The 6,383-nt window shown below is 48.3% G+C and overlaps 1 pseudogene across 1 annotated transcript; it reads left to right on the forward strand.

Moving 5' to 3' along the window:
- Positions 1–242: 242 nt before the first annotated feature.
- LOC308436265 (carboxylesterase 3A-like) lies at positions 243–6,075 on the forward strand (annotated as a pseudogene). Its single transcript has 10 exons — positions 243–248; positions 1,486–1,594; positions 2,838–3,040; positions 3,139–3,277; positions 3,451–3,572; positions 4,373–4,526; positions 4,638–4,729; positions 5,317–5,570; positions 5,715–5,793; positions 5,880–6,075. The product of its transcript is annotated as a carboxylesterase 3A-like (transcript).
- Positions 6,076–6,383: the final 308 nt, after the last annotated feature.

Raw genomic sequence — 6,383 nt, forward strand, 5'->3', positions numbered from 1 at the left:
AAGAAAGAAAATGGAGCAAAGAAGAGTTTGGGAAGTATGGCATAGTTTTGTTGGCGCCAGGGATTGACCCTGAGGCCTCCTATGAGACAAGCATGCCACCACTGAACTATATCCCCACATCTGAACAGGATGCTTCTTCTTTTTTTTTTTTAATTAGATATTCTCTGTATTTACCTTTCAAATGTTATCCCCTTTCCACCCACTCTCATCCCCCTCCCCCTCCCCAAAAGAATGCTTCGTAGATGAGGGTGGGTTTGCAGCTGGTGGGGAAAGTACAGTAAAAGTTGGAGGTGAAGATAAGATGGTCCAGGGAAGATACAAAGGAACTTGGGGCTGGTGTCTATGAATGGATTGCAATTGTAGGCAAGGATAAGACAAGGAAGAATGATAGCGTAAGGAATTCTGTAAGAATTCTTCGAGAAACAAGACACTTGTTTACTAACACTAACTCTGATTATTTGACCTTGAGCAAGGGTGCCTCTAAATTTTCTGCTCAAACATAGAGGGGCCTGCCTAGACAGCATTTAAGATGTGAAGGGACTAGGAACATGGGTCTGAGGCAAGTCTAGGCCTTGTGAGACCTTGTATTAAAAAATATATGTGGGGCACTGGAGAGAAATCACAGTGGTTAAGAGCACTGGCAGACCCCAATATGTAAGCCTGTGAAAATGTTAGCATGTAGGAGCAATGCAGAGGCCTTGGGATTATTTCTCATCACAGAGTACGTGGGTGCTGGCTTGGAGACTTAGAGCCATCTCCGTGCTTCTGGGTTTCAATCTTTCTTGAAACGATTGCTCCTTTCTGTTTGCCCGGTTCTCCTTCATAGAATAAGACCTTATCTTGACTTAGGCTAGTCATCGGGCCATTTCTGCTCCATCTTTATCCCTGCACATCTCATAGGCGGCTCAAATTATAGATCAAAAATTTTGTGGGTGGGTTGATGCCCCCTTTCCTTCACTGGAAGTCATGCCTGGCTACAGGGGGTGTTCACTTCAGTCTCCATATCCCCAGCTATTCGGAGTCTCAGCTAGGATCACCCCCGTAGACTCCCAGGAGCCCCCACCCCCAAATTTTCAGGTAGTCTCAGAGATACCCCCCACCTATTTCCTGTCTCACTCACAGCCCTCTCCCACACCCCCTTCCCACACCTGATCCCTAACCCCATTCCCCTCCTTACCCCCTCTACCCCTCCCCCAGTTCCCTCCCTCCATTCACTAAGCTCAGAGTCTAGCTGACATGCAATTCAGCCACTGCAATTGTAAGACTGCAGCACCACGCCAGGCAAGAGCTCAGAATCGTCCACAGGGGGGGGGGGGTGTTAAGTCTTCAGGACTCTCCAGAAGACGCTGCTGGTCCTGCACTGGGAGCAGACAGAGCACAGCACACTTACTTCCAGAGCTGGCCACCAACCAACTGGGGTGGACCAAGTTAATTTTACAAGGTAAGAGGTGCTGTAAAAGGCAAGTCCTCTCTGGCTTTCCACAGCTTCTTCCACAGTCGGTTCTGACAAATATGGGGACAACGGTAAGAGCTGGATCCAGTGTCCTAGTCTGGGTGGCCTATCTGCTCCTGGCATTTCCTACCACAGCCACTGGTAAGTCATACCCCTGAACCTGTGAAGTGGGTTTTTGGCTCCGTAGGAAACCTGTGGAAAGAGGGGACGAAAGTGAACAGCCTTCTCTGGGAAGTGCCCAAGACAGAAGAGCGCAGGCACTGTAAATGCTGACTAAGCAGGGTCCTTATTATCTGTTTCATCTCTGGAAGAGGAGATTCATTTATTATTTACTAGCGACTGAACCCAGGGCCTTATCATACGAAGCAAGCTCCACCACTGAGCTATATATCCTCAGCCTTACCTTTATGTTTTAACGGGACACACGGCTTATTTTAATCAGTCACGGTAAAATGAACAAGAATGTCATAAACGAAGCCTCCTTACAGATCACTGAAAAATTGGGGGTGTAAATCACCCCCATGAACCATACCAGATGACAGAACAAGTAATGAAAAACTGGGTGAGACAACTTCTTCTTCTTCTTCTTCTTCTTCTTCTTCTTCTTCTTCTTCTTCTTCTTCTTCTTCTTCTTCTTCTTCTTCTTCTTCTTCCTCCTCCTCCTCCTCCTCCTCCTCCTCCTCCTCTTCCTCTTCCTCTTCCTCCTCTTTCTTCTTCTTCTTCTTCCTCTTCCTCCTCTTCCTCCTCTTCCTCTTTCTTCTTCTTCTTCTTCTTCTTCTTCTTCTTCTTCTTCTTCTTCTTCTTCTTCTTCTTCTTCTTCTTCTTCTTCTCCTTCTCCTTCTCCTTCTTCTTCTTGCTTTCACAAGTGGTCAAGAACAAGCAATGTAAAAGAATCAGGCTTCGGATGTCAAGGCACCTAGACACAGAAAGTAACAATGTTGACTCTCACACTTTATTTAACATGTAGGTAACTGAGGTTCAAGGTGGCAGCAGATCTGATTCAACCTAGAGGTTGTAGCTCAAAGTAAAGAAGAGGAAGTCGGGGACAATCAAGGAGAGAGGAGCCATGTGTGCTATCCACACACTTGTAATCCTAGCACTGAACAGGTAGAGGCAAGAGAATCGGGGGTCAAAGGCCAGCCTCCTCTACCTAGCACTTTTAAGGTCAGGCTGAACCTGTCTCAAAAACAAATAAATAATAATCATGAAGGTATCCACTTGCTGGAGAGCTCGGCCATGATGCTAGACAGAGAGTGTTCAGAATAGAACCCCACCAAATAGATACTGGAGAAGCAAGTCTTCCTTCATTCCGAAAGTCCAGCTTTTCATCCATCCCTTGCAGAGGCTGTAGACTCACCCAGCGATCCCCCTCTCCCCACCTCAGGACCCAAAGTCACTCAGCCCGAAGTGGATACCCCCCCCTTGTGTTCGAGGCCGGCAGGTGGGTGTGAGGAATACAGACTGCATGGTAAATGTCTTCCTGGGCATTCCCTTTGCTCAGGCACCACTGGGACCTCTTTGGATCTCAGCCCCACTCCCATCTCAGCCCTGGGAAGATGTGAGAAATGCCAGCCTCAATCCCCTGATGTGAGTACCCCTGCAGGAGGTGAGCAGGTGGGCAGGGTGGTGGCAGTCTCTGGGTGCCAGGGTGTGTAGCACTGATGTCTGGCCCTGGGATTTCCCCCTTGGTTGCAGGACGTTGAGAAAATGACCAACAGCAGATTCACCTTCAATGAGAAGCTCCAAATCTTCCCTATTTCTGAGGACTGCCTGATCCTCAACATCTACAGTCCCACTGAAATTGCTGCCGGGGACAAAAGGCTGGTATATAGTCCAGAGGACCCCCATCCAACTCTAATGTTCCAAATGGCCTTCTATGTTCCCATTTCCTAAACACTCCAGAAGTCTTTAGAATACCCTGGGCTACACGGTGGGTAGCTGAATCCCCAGAAGCTGGGGACACTGATTCATAGCCATTTCTATAAGTAATGGTATAGATCCATGGGGGCTCTCTGGTAGTTGGCTCCACCACCTCTCAGGATGGATCAGCCCTGGCTGCATATGGGGATGTGGAAGTTGTCACTGTCCAGTATCACCTTGGGACCTTTGGCTTCCTCAGGTGAGACAACCAGCCTGGAAAAGGACATTACAGCCCTGAAGAATTCCTTCTCATGAGAATCTAGGGGTAGAGGGGTTGGGAAATAGGCTCATACAGTAAAGTTTGCTTGCCATGCAAACATGAGGACCTGAATTGGCGTCCCCAACATCCATGTAAAAGCTGGGTGTGGCTGCACATGTCTGTACATCCCGACACTAAGTAGACCCAGTTCCAAGAACCAAGAAACAAAAACACTTAAGCAAGATGCCTAGTGTTGCTCCCTGACTTCCACACTCAACAGGGATTCATATGTGAGTGCACCCCACATACATACCACACAGCATACAGCACAAGCACACATGCACGAACGCACGAGCGCGTGCACACACACACACACACACACACATGAGAGAGAGAGAGAGAGAGAGAGAGAGAGAGAGAGAGAGAGAGAGAGAGAGAGAGAGAATCTCCTTACTCTCCATGATAGAATGGGGCTCAATCAAAGCCAAACCTGAATACTGAACTTGAGCAAAGAGTGTTGGTCTCTGGGCTGCGGCTCGAGTCCTAGTAGGGAATGGGGACAAAGAGCAACAAGCTCTGAACCATCTAAGAGACGGTTCTGACTGCTGTCCTGCTACATCTGCCCACATCACATACTGGGAAAGCAGGTGTCACTGGTAAACTCACAGCCAAGCCAGGACCAAGAAGCAGAGAAATGCCCAATGCCCTGGTGACTGACTCAGAGCAAAAGAGCAGAGTATAAGGAAAAAAATTGTCATGGAAGCTCTTTTAAGCTAATCGGTGCCTCTCCCTGCCCCTAGCACCTAGGATAAGCACATGCCAGGCAACAGATGCTTCCTGGACGGAGTGGCTGCTTTGATCTGGGTCCAGGGGAACATAACCTCTTTTAGGGATGATCCCAACTGTGTTACTATCTTCAATAATTCTGCTGGTAACATTATTGTCTCATCCCTGGTGAGTTACCACAGAGAATTAGCCATCGGAGTTACATCTGAACGAGTTTCTATGACGCCAGACCTCCTAGCTCCTCTGCCTTCTAACATCTGTCCTCTCTGCTGTTCTCAGCTCCTGTCTCCAATGTCTGCTGGGCTCTTCCACAGAGCCATATCCCAGAGTGGGGTTATCACCACCAAGATAATAAAAGAGATGAACACATGGCCTGAAGCTCAGATCTGCCTTTCCTTCACCCTTTTATCCTAAGTGTGTCTCCACACCCCACCCTGTGCTAGCCTTTGGGTCAGATGTGGAGAGGAAGGAATAACCACTAGGGAGTCACTGATAGGCTCAGAAACACTTGCCTAGTGCGGTCCAGGAGGAAGGCAGTCAGACATGGCTTTCTAGAGGAGGTCACCCCTGAGCAAGGTATCTCTGGTCCTTCACTGGGGGCATGTTTAGGGATCTCCCCTTTTCCCTACTGTTATGAATTGTAATGTAAATATCAGATATGCAGAATATCTGACATGTGACCTCAGAGGAGTCTTGGCCCACAGGTTGGGAACTGCCATTCTAAAGATCATCCTAAGTGTGAGACCAACGATACAGCACACAGAGCTGTGGTCAGTCAGGCCAGGTGTGGCGACTTTCATCCCAGCACTTAGGAAGTGAAGTCAGTCAGATTGGGAGTTCAAGGTCATCTGTAGCTATATACTAGATTCGAGAACTATCTCCATTATATGAGATTTTGTCTTTTAAAAGCAACAACATCCATCAGGCAATTTCAGGGATGCTTGCCTTCCATCCCCAGTCTGTACCATTCTTATGATGAAGATTTATGCCATTACAAGCTTGTGCTGCCAGATGGCTTAATTGAACTGTGGGCACCTAAAGTGAATTCTGCCTTCTCTGTAGATGCTGAGTGCCCTGCTTTCTTGTACGAGTTTCAGCATGCACCCAGTTCTTTTGTGAAGTTCAAGCCAGCCTCAGTGAAGGCTGACCATGGGTCTGAGAGTTCCTTTGGTTTGGGAGGTCTTTTCCTCACTGATGAGAGCTCCTTCCTTGGTAAGGACAGACAGACATCCCATCCCTAGGCTACCATGCTCCAAGATGGTCTTTTGGGAACAGAGGTCTCCAGTCAGCACCAGGGACCTTTGGGCATGATCCAAGCCTCACCTGACTCTGAACCAGATTTGTCCCTCCCACCAGCCTTTCCAGAAGCCACAGAGGAAGAGAAGCAGCTGATCCTGACACTGATGGTCTAATGGAGTCAGTGTTCACACACAGGGTGAGTAGGTTACACATGCCAGGACCTATCTGCATCTACCCAGGGCATAGAATTAACTTTGATTCTCATTCATTCCTCTCAACCAGGAACCCCAATGGCAAGGGGCTGCCTCCTTGGCCCCAGTTAAACCAGTTAGAATAATACTTGGAGATTGGTCTGGAACCATGGACTGGGATGAAGCTAAAGAAGGGCTGGCTACAGTTCTGGACAGAGACACTACCCAGAAAAATTCAAGAATGGCACCAGCAGCAGAGGAGCAGAAAAGTTCCAGAGAAGCTCTGAGGCCAGACCCACCTGGACCTTCCTGACTGGGGCCCAGCAGGGCAACTACAACTTCTTTCTGTTTCTGCCCAGAGACTTGTAACCTGAACCAGGCTGCTGTGAGCCTATGATTCTTAAATCCACTGCAAGACCAGTACAGTGGACTACTGAATGTTACCACCCTGGTTTCTACTTCCAGATCCTTGCACAAGTTCCTGCTTCTCCCTAAAGTGCCTTGAACCCTTGATGTATGGTAGGGTCCAGCCCATTAGCCAAGCTCTTCAGAGGATCTGTTCTGAGAAACCTCCTCTGCCTTCTCTAAGCCACAT

The sequence above is a fragment of the Micromys minutus genome (assembly GCF_963924665.1).
Source record: "Micromys minutus genome assembly, chromosome: 24".
NCBI classification, from domain to species: Eukaryota; Metazoa; Chordata; class Mammalia; order Rodentia; family Muridae; genus Micromys; species Micromys minutus.